The sequence below is a fragment of the Schistocerca gregaria genome, chromosome 1, assembly GCF_023897955.1.
Source record: "Schistocerca gregaria isolate iqSchGreg1 chromosome 1, iqSchGreg1.2, whole genome shotgun sequence".
Classification (NCBI taxonomy): Eukaryota; Metazoa; Arthropoda; class Insecta; order Orthoptera; family Acrididae; genus Schistocerca; species Schistocerca gregaria.
The window spans coordinates 70,878,732-70,896,686 of record NC_064920.1 but is presented as its reverse complement, the minus strand read 5'-3'; the positions used below and the strand labels follow the sequence as shown (position 1 = coordinate 70,896,686).

At 38.4% G+C, this 17,955-nt stretch overlaps 1 protein-coding gene across 1 annotated transcript in view; it reads right to left on the bottom strand.

The window, feature by feature from the left end:
- Nucleotides 1-405: 405 nt before the first annotated feature.
- Nucleotides 406-17,955, bottom strand: part of LOC126331023 (piwi-like protein Siwi) — a 242,412-nt gene continuing 224,862 nt past the window's right edge. Inside the window, 1 exon segment of the mRNA XM_049996440.1 lies at nt 406-1,188. The gene's annotated coding sequence lies outside the window, so the exon portion shown is untranslated.

The window sequence follows — 17,955 nt, the reverse complement described above, 5'->3', positions numbered from 1 at the left end:
AAAAATAGAAAAATGCATTCCCAAATTTATTTGTGAAAGTCAATTAAGGCATCACACAATTGGTGCTGTTAACAAAACATTCAATATGGCAGCCAGAGTACTGTAAAAAGGAACAATAAATAATAGAAAAGCACAATTCTTACCAGAGTGATGAGATGGGACACAATGCTAACTAAAAATAGGTGAGCTGAATGTTTACTACTATAAAGGAAGTAAATAGGCGTATATTTACACATTACATGATAATCTTTTATTTCACAATAAGCAACAAAGCCCAATGCTTTGAGATAGAAATTTATTTTACACTTTTCAAAGCTGATTGACTATACACTATTTAAATCTTTGGGTAAGAGCAACAATTCATAAATCTAAATTGTCATGATAAGTTTGTAATCTCTGTTCAAAAAAACAAACATATTACAAGTTTTGTTATTATTAATTACTGTAGTACTTCATTACAACAACCAAATCAGATTTAATAATTTCAATGAATTAAAGAGTCACACATTTGTGGCATTAGTTAACTTTCCTTACATAACCATTGGTGTCATTACAAGAAACAACAAACATTGTATAAAACCAGAGGAATTACTAATTCAGTATCTATGTAATTTATTCATTCATTAATTTACAGATACTGAATCAGTTTTTTCCTTGCCACAATAATACATAATTTCCACACAGATTGCATAAAAACGTTCTTAACAAAATATACAAAAGTTGTGAGACAGATACTGCAAGAAATGATAAACTCACACAATTTCTTAAACAACTGAAACCAAAGTATTTTAATATATATTATTATTAGTAGTAGTATTCTCTGCATATTAAGAGAGAGAATGAAAAATAAAATACACATAATCAGTTGGTTTCAGTTCTGCACTATGTTCATTAGAATTACATATTTAAGAACACACTATTACTTACACATGTTGTATATGAACTGTTACAGAATAACAGTGATTTGTGAATTTCACTTCCTTGACAAAGTTTACTTTTAATGATGTATCCTTTACAACTGATGAAGGAAACAATGAAAGCTTGTACCAGAAGCACCATTTTCAGCACTGCACCTCAAAAACAATTATATATGATTTGTTGCTAACTCTAATTTTTTGCCTTTAAGAAGGAAAAACTACTCCTGTTATTAGTAGGTACATGATAATAGAATCATCATGTTTCATCAGCCTGAAAATTAACAAAAATGGAAGAAAATTTAAAGGACCTTCTTAGCACAAATTCCAGGAATTTCAACAATTTACAGGGTGTTTCAATAAGAATGACCTGATTATAGACAGTAATAATTATGAAATATGGGACGTGTCAGCAAGGAAATGTGTGCTGTTTCAATGGTCACTGCCTAGAATTTCACAAAATCGCCATTAGATGTCAGTCAATGCATCTTCTCAGTTTGCTTGTCAGTCATATGTAAGATGGCATCCGCTCAACAGATGCCTTTTGTGTGCTGTAGTTTGAAAATAGTGATTCAGTGATTTTGATACAGTGTGCTTTTTGTCACTGCACTCAGAAACATTCATCATTGGTATCACCAATTTGAAAAGACAGGAAGCTTGTGCAAAGGTCAAGAGTCCAGGTCTACCAGCCAGTTCTTGTCAGAACACGATGGAAAGAATTCAGCAAATGTTTGAGAGGAGCCCACGAAAAGTCTACTCGTCGCACAAGCAGAGAACTAGCAATCCCTCGTACAACTGTGTGAGTTCTAAGGCACTGTTTGGTCTATAAACCTTACAGACTACAATTAGTGCAAGCTATTGTGTTGGTGATAAAAGGAATGGACTGACTTTAGCAATGCTCTGCTAGAAGACATGGAAGATGATACATTTTTACCACAGTTAATTTTCAGTGATCAAGCAACTTTTCATGTTAGCGGTAAAGTAAACCAACATAATTTGCTCATATAGGTACTCCAGAACCTTCATGACATTATTTAGCATGGAGAGACTCACTAAAGTGAACATTTTTTTGTGCTGTTTCTTTTGAAAAAGTGTACAGTCCATTCTTTTTTGAGGAACATACAGTGACTGGAATGAGTTATTTTCAAAAACTACAGAGTTGGTTTTTACCACCACTTCAGGAGGACTCCAATGACTTCATTTTCCAACAAGGTTGAAGCTCCACCGCACTGACACAACAACATATGCCAGTTCCTCACTGGCACTCTGCCTAAATTCTGGGTAGAGTGCACAGGACTCTGAAACACTGCTCTGCATTCTTGACCTCCAAGATCACCTTACATGACTCCACGTCATTTTTTCTTGTGGGGAAGTGTGTTTACTCCCCTTTACCTTGTGACATAGAAGAAGTGAAGAACAGAATAACAGCCAACATAACTTTTGTAAAAGCAGATAGATACACTATGTAAAGTTTATGACGAATTAAACAACTGTCTAGTTTTGATCAGCTGCTGCTACTGGACACGTAAGTCATTTGTAAGAGCATAGCTAAAACTTTAAAATTAAAATTTTGTAAGTATTTTGCAATTCAGCTCGTGACTGTAGTATGCTTTTATCGATAAATACAAAGTTTTGAAATCAGATGATTCTTTTTGAAACACCATGTAGTATAAAATTCAAGTGCAAAACAATACACTGAGACAAAAAAATTTTCATTGGCATTATTCTGTTGTATTTATTTCTGATATGGGACCATCAATACGCATCTTTACTTTACACTATAGATAAAGAGGTGATTAAAATTTCAAATCCTAACAACAGAACACTGCCAATTATTTGTACTGTTGCAGACTGTAGCTTTCTGTGCTCTTATAGTTACTTCAAGCTTTCTGATCAAGAAAACATTACATCCCTTCGAGAATTCTGAAATTAAACTGGACACTGACTTCACTGATGAATATAAGGATTTTTTACTAGAGAGCAGTGAAGATGAAGGTGTGGACACTGTGAATTAGGAATGGTTAGTGGAAGAGAATGCAGATACTGATGCACATCACATCTCGCCTCATCAATCATAGCATGCCCATTTGAATGCATCTACTCAGATGGTCACTAGGAATGCGACCAAGTGGAATATTATCTATTTCTGATCAATAATCTCCTGGAAGGAGATTGGCTGTGAATGTTCTAAAGTAAAGAGGTCCCACTACTTGCACATACCAATGAATAGACAACCCTGCCATCAATGCTTTCCTTCTAATTTTTAATGAAGTAATGGTACATCTCATGAACAAATGCACAGAATCAAATAATCAAAAAGTACTAAAGAGCAATGATTGGACCATATCACTTAAAGAACTGAAAAATATGATAGCCATCATAAATTCTTTGTGTCATCTGTACGAAAGATGTGTTTCATATTATCTGTGGTTGCTTCCTTGGAGCCTGCTTTCATCACGGATATTTGGCCACAAGTTGGATTTCAGTAATTTCTAAGATTTCACCATTTTGAAGAAAACTCCAGGTTGAATGTCTGCCAGCCAACGAATTTGATCTTGTATCTGAAATTTTGGGAAAGTTAATATCAAATAGTATTTGTTCTTACAGTCCTGGAAGAAACATAACCACAATAAAGCAGTTATTACCAAGCAAAATAAAATGCAGGTTTCCACGAGTCATGGCCCAAAAAGCCAACAAATATGGTCCCAAATTTTGAATTGTTGCCCTGTAGCAAAATACTTTAGGTATCTTAAACTTTCCAAAATCAAGGAAAAAACATGACAAAAAACAACTTCTCCGTGTCTTCTCAGCTTGCTAAAATGTTTAAAGGAAACTCCATAAGCTGGTACAATGAAGAAGATTGTGGGATTGCTTATGAGGTAAAACACCATCATGCACCAGATGCATGATGGACTACATTGTGACAGTATACTAATGAAAAAAAAAAAAAAAAAAAAAATGTTATTCTGGGAACACTGCATTTCCAAGTACCAATAGGTAAAAAAGGGAAGAAGAAACCTGATACCATAACATTCTACAATTCAACAAATTTTAGGTTTCATGTGGTTGGTTAAATGAACCTTAAATAAGATGGCCAATGCATGCTTTCTATATCATATACATGGTAGCAACAAATGCATGTCTTATACGGAACAGTAATGAACACGAAAATGGCAAGTAGTAGTTCATACTTCAGCTGGTGAATGAACTCAAGGGAACAAAAGAGCAGGAATAACATACAAAAGAAGAGGACATGGGACTAAAATAATCTAGAAACTGGAAGTAGTACCTAATTAGTTTCTGAAAAGACCACAAGTATATTTAAGTGGCACAATGCCATGTGCAGAAAACGTTCATCCTGAACAAAAATTACCAGAGCTATCATCCATTCGATTCCAATCACTTGAGCAGAAAGTACAACAAAGCCATATGTAGAACACATGTAACTATAATATGGACCATATCTAGTAAATTTGTATAGAAGGTTCAAGAAATAGTAAACATATGAAAATGTACACTTCAGAAAATTTCTTAGCATGAGTAATGATAAATCAGTATGATATTTTTTGCTAAAATATGTAAGTACTGTATTAATTATTTTCTTGTATAATTATTGTTACAACTTTCAAAAAGGAAGAGATTAACAGACAATAAAATAAAGCACTTAAGTCAGATATAAAAAATATTATTCTCCCATTTCGGGAATGTCAGAAACACTGTCTTTCTACTGTTAGTACAATTTGTAAAGGGAAAGCTGTGAAACACAATTATTCAGTTAAATGAAGCAATGACATCTACTGTCAGGGGAACTCAAGTTGATAAAATATTTTTTGATTTCCAGAATACTTTTGAAACTGTTCCTCACAAGTTACTTCTAATTAATTTCCATGCCTATGGAGTTTCATCTCAGTTGTTGTGGTGTAATAAGCATGAGATGTGTTCTGAATTCTTCAGTACACACAGATATCACTAATTTCAGTTCATAAATCAGAAAGTTTGTATAACACTGTACTCAATAAAATTCAGTATTTTGTGCATAAATAGAATGGTGTCTAAAATAAAAGCAACAAACTACTATTTACTCGAATCTAAGCCGCACTTTTTTTTCCGGTTTTTGTAATGCAAAAAACCGCCTGCGGCTTAGAATCGAGTGCAAAGCAAGCGGAAGCTCTGAAAAATGTTGGTAGGTGCCGCCACAACTAACTTCTGCCATCGAATATGTGTAGCGCTACACAGGCATGCTTTGTAGGCACAAAGATAAATACTGGCGCCAAAACCTCTGCATCAGTAAATAAATTAAGAAAAAAAGGTGAAAGACGAGCTTTTTTTTCTCCGCCCCGAGTTTCAACCACTGCATTTTCATACATTATCCAACGAAGTAAATACAAATTCCGTATTGTTCATCTTCGAATGTAGCAGAATTTCTATGTACTACAAAAATAGACTGTTCGGGATGTTTGTCAGTATGGCCAACTCTACATTCTGAATTTTTTCCTACCTGTGAGAAGAGATGGTTGCTAATAGGAACCTGATGAAATGTGAATGACATGCAGTATTCTCTTCACCATAAGGCTAATATGAATATAAACATTTTGCCATGTATTCTTTTGTGTTTGCTGTTATCTCATTTAAATCCCGTCTGCCTAATAAACTATGAAACTAGAGTGAGACAACAGCAAAGGAGGAAGAATATAAGTATCGTGTCATGTTTATATTCATATTATTCTTATGCCTAATAGCGATATGATCAGAAATGAAGCACGGCAACTGACTAGATTTTTAAATCTAAGATGACTAATTTCTGTGCAGAATTTGATGTACTACAGAAGCGGCTGCAAAGATTTTCAAATAGAGACTAATTTTTGCCTAACTCTCATTCAGAACATGTTCTATCATACACAGTCTATTATTTGGTTGTTGTTGATCATTATCAAAGAAAGCAGCAATGTAAGTAACAACAAATAGCAGTCTCTTGCCATTGTTTCGTTAATGAGATGATTACTCTCTCGCGAGCGACTACAGGCCGTAAACACGCACTATCAGAATGCGACAAACAGTGCATGAACCAGTACAGTAATGCATTTTCAGCTTAGAGTGACGTAAACACTTATAACAAAGAAAACGGCACTTATCAGATCAAAGCAAAATAAGCAATCGATTCAAACCAGACGAAGCACGTGAATAAGGAAGGATACCTGTATAAATACGGACAGAGCGCCTGACGCGTAGCAATGGCTGGCTACCTGGTAAAGCTTAACTGCTAAGATTACGACTCGAACCAAACTACTGTAGCTGTATCGTCATTCATTCGACCTAAGTTGTGTCTCATATTACAATGGACCAACCCTGTTTCAATTTGGAGGTGCGGTCTAAAACTTTTCTCCCCCCTTGAATTTTAAGTCTCAAATTTCAGATGCGGCTTAGATTCGGGATTCCTCCTCCCCTCCCTAATTCGAGTCTCATTTTTCAGGTGCGGCTTAGATTTGAGTGCGGCTTAGATTCAAGTTAATATGATATTTCCCCATCCTGTGCCTAATTCAGGGTATAATCATACGAACTGTCAACAAATGTCATTATGATTGTGTTCTGCATGGAAGATGGCATTCCAATCAATGGACAACCACACAGCAATGGCATCAGGGCACCTACCAAGTGGAGTCATGTTTGCAGGATAGGCTCACACCCACAACTGCTGTGTACACAGTCACAGATGGTGCAGTACGACATAGAGAAGATGCCTGCTGTGGAGGGCCATAGGAAGAATGGAAGCAGGAGTGCCACAAACTGATGTGGCCTGATGGCTTAATGTGAATTTTCCTGTTGTTCCTTGGATGAGGCGATAGTTTATAGAGACTGAAACCGTATTCCGGAGACCAGGACAGGGCTGACCACATGTGAAATCAGAAAGAGTGGACCATTATTTGGCTGTAAGGGCATGACGGTACCACCTCAGCACATGACTGCAGCTGCCACCTGACCTATAGCATCCACTGGATGTGTTGCATTGAGTCAAACGGTGTACGGAAGGCTTCAGCAAAGTGGCCTTTATTGTTGGAGACCTGCTGTCTGTTTGTCTCTGGCGTTTCTTCACAGAAGGGCACGTCTTGGATTGTAACTGTCAACATGCCACCCGGATTGTCGAATGGTGGGCCAATGTTCTCACAAATGAGTCCCGATTTGATCTGAGAGTGATTATTGACAGATTTGCATCTGGAGGATACATGGGACATGATTTCAGAATCCAAACACTGTGGACAGAGACTAATATCGAGGAGGATCCCTAATGATGTGGGCAGGGATTGTGTTGGCCACTCGAACACCTCTTCATGAAATTGTGTAGGTGAATCAACAAGATTTAACTGATGTCAGGTATCGTGAGGAGACCTTGCGATCTCATACATAGTTGTTGGCGCTGTGGGCCCAGACTTTGTATTAATGGAAGATAATGCTTGACCTCATAGAACACAGATGGTTTATGTTTTTTTGCAAATGGAAGATATTGAATGCATGGAATGGCCTGCTCACTCTCTCAATGTGAATCCAAAAGAGCATGTCTGGGATACACTAGGTAGACATGCTGCATCACATCAGCACCCACCAACCACTCTTCAAGACTTGTAAGCAGCTCTGCAGGGCGAATGGGCATTTGTGGCAAAATAAATGCAACCTTCCAAAATTTCCGTTTGTTGCTTTAATTTTGGACACCAATGTATTTATGGATTATGTGTTCAGTATAAAGTTTGAAGTTTTAACATAAAAATCTGCAAATTTAAATCTACCAAGTTTTGATAAGTATATCTTTGCTTCAGATGTTTTCTTTGTACTGTGTACATTTGGCAAGGAGTTCTGCAATAATGGAGGCAAATCATGTTTATGATGTGGCAGAAAGCAGAGACTGTAGTTGTAATTGATAGCTTAATAAAAAGAATATAACCTTCAATATAACTCCATCCATAATAATGAGCAGCATCCATTACATGGATAAGACATTGTACAGACAGTACTGAATTGGTATATTACATCACTGTCAAAAATGTTCAATGTGTGTGAAATCTTATGGGACTTAACTGCTAAGATCATCAGTCCCTAAGCTTACACACTACTTAACCTAAATTATCCTCAGGACAAACACACACACCTATGCCCGAGGGAGGACTCGAACCTCCGCCGGGACCAGCTGCGCAGTCTATTACTGCAGCGCCTTAGACCGCTCGGCTAATCCCGTGCGACTATCTTACAGCACTGAATTGGTATATTTCATATATTAATATTAATACTCAAAAATATATAATGACAGATGTATTTTATTTTTCAGATAAACTAAAGTGAAAAAAATTGTAATGAATGCAATAGTCAACACAATGGAGATGAAATGGAAAAGCAATTAAGATCTGTGAACAATAGGACTAGAGATCAAAGCAGATACAACCGGACACACTACAGTTTTAAAGTTAAGTACATAATTTCAGCTTTCTTCTTTAGCTGTATCTTCAGAGTAGGAGACAAAAAGAGTGATGTTTGGTTTAGTTCGGGGCATGTTTGAGGAGGACAATTCAGGGATAGGATTTCAAAACCAGAGTGCAGAAGATTCAGTAGACTCAGTTACAACAATTTGTGATAGACAAGACAAAGGTCATAAAATTCCCCTGAATGGTGGGAAAAAAATAAATGAAATTTATGAATCATGTAAGAAAAAGGTTGGGTTGAGGATGATGTAATTGTGTTTCTGGGTAACTTGTGTAATGATCATATCAATATAAATAGCAACAACATTTCTGGCTTAAATATTAATTTTATGAAGGAAGTAAGTAACTTAACTGGAGCAAGGAAAAAAGTATTCAGAACAGCAAGGACATGGAATGCAGCGAAGTCGAAAAAGATGTTCTAGACGAAGACACTGATACAAAGACAGATGAAGAAACAGGATATGCTTATGACTATGTGAAAATAGGGAATTGGTAGGGAAAAGCACTGCTCACATTCAATGTTACAGACTTGAAGGGAGACATAACCGAAACTAAATTTACACAGGAGGAAAAGGAAGATGCTTGTGAAAACATGAATAGGTTGCTGTTTATGAAAGAAGAAAGTCATGTAACAGGGGACAACACAGAATTAGAAGCTGAAGGAGTTCATGAAAACAACTGAGAAGTGCCTGAAACTATGGGGTAGAGTGAGGAATAGAAGAATGGGCTGAAAGGTGGCTAAGACTATTTGTAATGGCATTTGCAGAAATGACAATCATGATGATAATTTGAAACTGGTAAGAAGTTTCTGTGTTAAATAGAGCTTTGAGAAAGTTGATAAATATTATAAAATGTAAAAGGGAATTCTATTTAGAATACCCAATTTAGATGACTGGAGACTGTGTTGGCCAGAACAACATACTGAAGAACTTATTATGTATATTTATGCAATCCCAAATTCCTGGAACCCCTAACAAACATTAAACTCTTGCCCTTCAGGAACTAAAGCAATATGCACAACACCATCTCAAAAAACTTTCCAACCTGCTCACTTCCTATTCTCGCCTTGGACTACCACTGTCCACTACCTCTACAACCACCTCCAAATCTGCCCTATGTCCCCTCAAAGCTGACAAACCCTGTCTTGCAGACCTACTACATTTACCCCACTCTCCAAAACTGCCCCCAATCACCCCAAAGAAACCAGAACCTAAACAGACCCATAACACAGTCATGAACCTTACCTCCAAAAGCCTTAGCCTAACAGAAGTATCAGTCCTTTCCCAAATTCAATCATGCAGGACTTGTTAAAGACCTTCTCTGCTTCTCCCTGTCCCTAAGTGGAAACACTTTTTTTCCACCAACCCTTCTAATCAGATTCAACCTAAGAGCAAGGTTGAACCCTGGCCGAATCAGTTCACTCCTCCATCCAACTGTGATCCACTCCCACTGCCCCCAAACCACTCCCTGTTAACTTCCCAGAATTTCTTAGCCTTGAACCTTGTCTCATCATCATTCCCCAAATCCCTCAACATGCAAACTAGCCTTATATCCCCTGAAAGATCTGCACTCCACCACCTAAAAACTGATCCTGACTTTATAATCCTACCTGCTGACATAGGCTCCACCACTGTTGTTTGAACCACAAGGATTACCTGGCAGGACTCCACCAGCTGTCAGGTTCATCCATCTACAAACCCTGCCACAATGACGCCATTCCCCAAATCCAGCAGGATCTCCATTCTCTCTGCAAATCCTTAGGCCCATCCCAGAGTCTCTCACAGCAGCCCACCTCTCTCTTCACCCCTACCATTCCCCACACTGCTACCTTCTACATGCTTTCTAAAGTCCACAAACACAACCACGCAGGATACCCCATTGTGGCCAGTTACTGTGCCCCACTGAGATGATCTCTGCTCTTGTAGGCCAACACCTTCAGCCTATTACTTGCAACCTATCCTCCTACATAAAAGATACAGTTTCCTCCACTGACTCGCCACAGTTATTGTTCCTTTACCACATTGTGCCTTCTCATCACTATCGATGTCACCTCCCTTTACATTAACATCCCTAATGCCCATGGCCTTAATGCTATTGAACACTACCTTCCCAATGGATTCTAAACCAACCACCTCCTTCACAGCTGCCATCGCCAACTATATCCTCACCCAAAATTACTTCTCCTTTGAAGGCATTACATACAAACAAGTCCAGGTTACGGGTGTGGGCACCAACATGGCACCATCCTATGCCAACCTATTTGTGCGTCATCTAGTGGAATCCTTCCTAAACATGCAGAATCTGAAACCCCTCACCTGGTTCAAATGCACTGATGACATCTTTGTGATCTGGATCAAGAGTGAGGACACCTTATCCACATTCCTCCAGAACCTCCTCAGCACTATCTCCCCCCTTGCTTCACATGGCCCTACTCAACCCATCAAAGCCACCTTCCTTTGTATGGACCTCCACCTCAAACAAAGATTGCTATATATGTACTTCTGTCCATATCAAACCTACCAACCATTGGCAATACATCGACTTCGACAGCTGCCACCCATTCTATACCAAGAAGTTCCTTCCATACAGCCTAGCCACCCAGGGCCATCGAATCTGTAGTGATGAGCGGCCCCTGTTGAAATATACTGAGGGTCTCACTGAGGCCTTCACAAATTGTAATTACCTTGGTACAAAAGCAGATCTCTCGCAAAGCCCCACTGTCCAGCCACAAAGGAGCATTCCCCTCGTGACTTAGTACCACCCAGGACTGAAGCAACTGAATTACATTCTCTGCCAGGGTTTTCAGAGGACTATTTCCCTCATGACTCAGTACCACCCAGAACTAGGGCAACTGAATTACATTCTCTGCCAGGGTTTCAACTACCTGTCACCCCCTAAAATGAGAAATGTCCTACGATCTATCCTTCCAACTCCTTCGACAGTGGTATTCTGCTGCCCAGTGAACCTACACGATATTCTCATCCATCCCCACACAACCCCTGCTCCTAACCCCTTCCCTCACGGCTCATATCCATGTAATAGACATAAATGGAAGGCCTGTCCCATACATCCTCCCAACACTACCTGCTCTAGTCCGATCACAAACATCATCTATCCCACCAGTGGCAGGGCTACCTGTGAAAACAGTCACGTGATCTACAAGCTAAGCTGCAACCATTGTGCTGCATTTTAGTTGGGCATGACAAGCAACAAGCTGTCTGTCTGCATGAATGACCACTGACAAACTGTGGCCAAGAAACAACTGGACCACCTTGCTGAGGAGCACACTCCCCAACACAATGTCCTTCATTTCAGTGACTGCTTCACAGCCTGTGCCATATGGATTCTTCCCATCAACACCAGCTTTTTTGAATTGCGCAGGTGGGAACTCTCCCTGCAATATATCCTGCATTCCCGTAACCCTCCTGGCCTCAGCCTTTGTTAGTCATCTAGCCGCTGCCCTATTACCATTCCAGCACTGCACAGCTCCCATTCCATAAATGCACCCAGTCTTTTTACTTCTCTCCTTTTCCACTAATCCCCATCACCACCACTCTCTGTCTAACTTCCTGATTGCACCCAGCTGCTCCACTCTCCACTTTGCCCCTCCACACTCCCAGCTGCACTTTTAATCTCCCCCCACTACTACCCTGCTCCCCCTCCCCAAACCAGCCTCCTCCTTACCCCCTCCCAGTTGCCTCTCCCATAATGCACTGCTACTCACAGTCTGGCTCCAGCTGCCAGAGACAGTGATTATTTGTATGAGTTACATTTGGGCATACCAAGAACTACCATGGTAAACATATTTCCAAAATATATCACATTCTCTCCTGCTAGAAAAGCAAACACTGATTTGAAAATAGATAAGGACTACTTGCATATGTAGGTACGCCTTAAGCAATGATGTTTAGTAATGGATCACATTTGGTCTCAAATTCATGGAAGGCAAATTAAAGGTCAAGAGTAAAATACATTTTAATATTTGCTTATCATCCAGGCAGTCATCCTGCCATAAGGTGTATGACGGAAATCAGTAGGATATTGCTTACTGCAGTTACAAACACCCATTCTGGACTGAACACGTGGACAACTTTGAAGACGTGATGAACAGTTTGCAACGTAGTTCTACTTGAGGTATTGGCAAACCCAACCCCAATGCTTACCTTCTGATTTATCTGAAATCTTGAAAGTTTTTTGGACTAGGAATTTTACTGAACTGAAACCTTTCTGAAATTTTGCTGTATGGTATGGAATCCTTACCTTGCAGAATTGATAGAGGGCACTGAAGATCCTTACCACATTGAATTGACAGAGGACACTGAAGACATTCAATAATGGACTGCCCATATTGAATTATCATTACACTGAGGACAGGAGAAGAAAGTAGGAATGGCAGTTATTAAAACAGAGGCATTTATTGTTGTGTTGAGATCTTTCCATGAAATTTCAACCAATGAACTTTCTCCTCCAATTGTCAAAACAAATTGTTAACCTGATCAACTTTCTCCTCCAACTGTCAAAACTGTTGATCCCCACCTCTGTTGGGACAGATGGCCATTGCAATAAAATAAAATAGAGATACAGGTGCTCATTTTTCACCACATGCTATTCGACAGTGGAAAGGTCAAGGCTGAGCTCAGGCTCTGTGCAGCTAATGAAGTGATTGCTTTTGCTGACATCTTTTGCAATAACGACTGTGCCAATCAATGGTATCACGTACAGAAAGAAAGAGCAGTTGGTGCTACTGAGGACTCGCTCGTGAGCATTTCACACAACTTCTTGAGCTGCTATTCATGATGGCAGTCAGTCAATCAAAGGTGTTGTCAATTGTTGCAGACGTATGCGAAATACACTCATTGTGTGTTTCCGCAAAGTGATCTTTAATTAATAGCTTACTACTGACTTTTTTGCACTGAAATTATATCTACTTTTATTATATAGCACTACCACTTGACATGCAGTTTTACAATGAACTGCTACTTTCAGTCCTTTAATCGACTTTCAACACCACAAAGTACTAAAGCTATAGGGATTCTCAATCTACATGTATGATGTTGCTGTTGTGATATTCGTTCCAAAGATTGATTTGACGCAGCTCTCTGTGATGTTCTATCCTGTGCAAGTTTCCTCATCTCCAAATACTACTGCAATCTACATCCTTCTGAATCAGCTTACTATGTTCATCTTCTGGTCTCCCACTATGATTCTGGCTGATGTCTCAGAATGTTTCCTATCAACTGATCCCTTCTTTATAGTCAAGCTGTGCCACAAATTCCTTTTCTTCCTAATTCTGTTCAGTAGCTCCACATTAGTTACACAATCCACCCATCTAATCTTCAGCATTCTTCTGTGGCACCACATTCCAAAAGTTTCTATTCCATTCCTGTCTAAACTGTTTATCATCCAGGTTTCACTTCCATTCATAGGCACAAAAAAAAAAAAAAAAAACTTCAGAAAGGACTTCCTAACACTTAAATTTATATTTGATGTTAACAAATTTCTCTTCTTCCGATATGCTTTTCTTACCATTGCCAGTCCATATTTTATATCCTCTCACTTTGGACATCATGAGTTATTTTGGTGCCCAATTAGCAAAACCTATTTATTACTATAGATGTCACATTTCCTAATACAATTCCCTCAGAATCCTGTGATTTAATTTGACTTCATTCCATTATCCTTATTTGCTTTTGTTGATGTTCATCTTATATCGTGTTCCAAGACACCGTTCATTCTGTTCAACTGATTTTCCAAGTCTTTTGCTGTCTCTGAGAGATTTATAATGTCATCACAAATTATTCTATAGTTTCCTTTACTGCTTGCTCACTGTACCTTGAATAAAATTGGGGATAGGCTACAAACCTGTCTCACTCCCTTTTCAACCACAGCTTCACTTTCATGGCTCTCAACTCTTACAAGTGGCATACAGTTTCTGTACAAGTTAGAAATAGTCTTTTGCACCCTGTATTTTAATGCTGTTTCCTTATGCTGTTACTTTCAGAATTTCAAAGAGAGTATTCCAGTCAACACTGGCAAAGCTTTCTCTAAGTCTACAAATGTAGGTTTGCCTTTTCTTGACATAGCTTCTAATAGAAGGCGTAGGGTTACTTCTGCTTCACGTGTTCCTACATTTCTCTGGAATGCAAAATGATCTTCCCCAAGGTTGGCTTCTACCAGTTTTTCCATTCTTCTGTAAAGAACGCACATTTGTATTTCGCAACCACAACCAAACCAATAATGTGGTAATATACAGTAATTTTCATATCTGTCGATACCTGCTTCTTTGGAATTGAAATTATTATATTCTTCTTGAAGTCTGAGCCTGTCTCATACATCTTGCTCACCAGGTGGTAGAGTTTTGTCAGGGCTGCCTCTCCCAAGGCTATCAGTAATTCTGATGGAATGTTGTCTACTCCCAGGGCCTTCTTTTGACTTAAGTCTGTTAGTGCTCTGTCAAATTCTTCTCATAGTATCATATCTCCCACCTCATCTATGTGCTCTACCTGTCAGTTCATCTCCTTATATAGACCCTTATGTAATCCTTCCACCTTCCCCTTCCTTGCTTAGTACTGGTTTTCTACCTGACCTCTTGATTTTCATACAGCTGCTCTCTTTTCTCCAAATGCCTCTTTACTTTTCCTGTAGGCGCTGCCTATCTTGTCCATAGTGATATATGCTTCTAAACCCTTACATTTCTCATCTAGTCATTCCTGCTTAGAATTTTGCACTTCCTATCAGACTCATTTTTAGAAGTTTCTATTCAGTTTCACCTGCTTCATTTGCTGCATTTTTATATCTTCTACTCTCATCAGTTAAACTTAGTATATCCTATGATATCCAAGGGTTTCTACTAGACTGTCTTTTTACCTATTTGATCCTCTGCTGCCTTTACTTTTTTATTTCTCAAAGATACCCATTCATCAAATACTGTAATGCTTTCTCCTGTTGCAGTCATGAACTGCCTAATGCTCCCTCTGAAACTCTCAACAACCTCTGGTTCTTTCAACGTATCCAGGTCCCATCTCCTTAATTTCCTACCTTTTTGCAATTTCTTCGGTTCTAATCTATAGTACATAACCAAGAAATATTGCTCAGAGTCCACACCAGCCATAGGAAATGTCTTACAACTTAAAATATGGTTCTAAAATCTCTGTGTTACTATTATATTATCAGTCTTAAACCATCTGGAGTCTAGAGGTCTCTTCCATGTGTACAACCTTCTTTTGTGATCCTTAAACCAAGTGTTAGCAATGATTACAGTATGCTCTGTGTAAAATTCTCCTTTCATTCCTTGTCCCCAATCTATATTCCCCTACTATTTTTCCTTCTCTTCCTCTTCCTACTAGTGAATGCCAGTCTCCCATCACATTAAAATTTTTGTCTCCCATAACTATACGATTAATGTATTTTATCTTGTCATACATTTTTCAGTATCTGCATCATATGCAGAGCTAACTGGCTCATAAACTTGTAATACTGTTCATAGTAGCTTACTTGCATTCTTATTTTCTTATTAATTATTAAATCTGCACTTGCATTACCTCTATTTGATTTTGCCATTATTCATCTGACCAAAAGTCTTGTTTCTCCTGCCATCAAACTTCACACTAATTCCTACAATATCTAGATTCAGTCTATCCATTTCCCTAAATGTTCTACTCTATTTGTCCGATTAAGGGTCTACCATTCCACGCTCTGACGCACAAAATACCAGTTTTGTTTCTACCGCTGACACATCCTCCTGAGTAGTCCTCACCTGGAAATCCGAGGGGGACAATCTTACCAGTGGAATACTTTACCCAAGAGGACGCCATCATCATTTAACCATACAGTAGAACTGCATGGCTTCACGAAAAATAATGGCTATAGTTTCCCCTTGCTGTCAGCCATATGCAGTACTGACACAGGAAGGCTGTGTTGGTTGATGTAATAAAGCCAGATCAGTCAATCACCCAGTCTGTTGCACCCACAACTACTGGAAAGGTTGCTGCCCCTCTTCAGGAAATACATGTTAGGAGTGTTAATGAAGAATGTTGTTAATTTTCTTTTGAACTGGTAGGAAATCCCAATTTGTTGTTTTATGTTAGATGAGAGCTTGCTGAATATCTTACCACCACAGTATGTAACTTTATTCTAAACCACGAACAAAGCCTACATGAAAATTACTTTTGTGTCTTGTATTATGACTGTGTATATCACATCTGATATGAAACTAGTTTCTATTATAAGCAGCAAAAATCATTAAGGAATAAGTGTATTCAGACATGAGTAGCAAATAACTGCAAGACCTATAAAAAGACTTTTGCAAGATGTCAGTTTATCTACTTTACACAATGTTCTTATTGCTTGCCACTATGGCTTCAGTCTTTCCCATAGTGCTGAGAGCCATTTGAATCACTATATGGAAAAGTTCAGTTTGGGCAAATCCTCTTTGTAGCAATAAGGAGGAAGATACTGTCACAGAAACAGGAAATATAATTCAAATTGCCATAAACTTATATCTAGACTTGTACGTAGTGGCATACTGTTAATGTACAGAAGGTCAATATGTGGAAAGCATACAAAGAGGATAATTTGTAATGCTGGGGAACATTGCAATAAGTTAGGATCGGTATTCATAGATCCTGATGACCTTTTTAGTAAAAAATGTCCGGGGACTGCCCTTAAATAGGTTTGGCTCTAAGATGTTTATCAGACTTGCCAGATCTTAAAAAGTACGGAAAGCTGATACTGCATAACTGAAACGAAGAATCACTCAAGGTCACAAAAACAAAAGACTAAAATGCCTTCCAGAGCAAAAGTGCAGTAAATTTATAAGTACTGATATGGCATGTATTATACAACATCAAATGTCTAATTGCTGACTGAATAATAGAAAAATTTTTCTGGCGGAATGTAAGAACGTTTAAGTTATGTGTCTGTATGAGCACTGGTTGACGTAAGACACTTTTGGGGAGGGGGGGGGGGGGGTTTATGAAAATTTCAAAACAGCTTCCAGCAATGTAGGAATTTAGCACTCTTGCGTACTTGTTCATTCCAATACCAATTAGAAATTAAGAAATGATTTTAACTATTTAAATGAAAATTATAACTTTGGAAGTTGATGTGTAGAGTACTAATCTGGTTTAAAGTAGTTGGCATTTGACAGATAGCCTGATGGACTACACACACAATCCATACACCAGTGGGAGTCTAGCATTGTTGGTCACCACTCTGTTGCTCTGTGTAGTGTCTAATTTTGAATGTGTTATGTGGTTTTATGACACAAAATGAAAGAGGAGCACACAGGAGATGCTATACAGATTTATTCCATATGTCAAATTCAACATTTTTACAGACAACAGATCTGTAACTTCATACTTGTAATAATTGAATGTTGAAAAAATGTAATGCAATTTTCCAAAGCTTAACACATCAAGCACAACGTGATATACAGCTTTGGACACATCCACTACTGAGCAAGATATTTTGGTAATCAAGGGGAGAAATCCACTTCACTGAGTTCAATAATTTTCGAGATATGACATAATATGATTGAATCTGCTTCCCAGATGAGAAATGTTTACCCATGAACT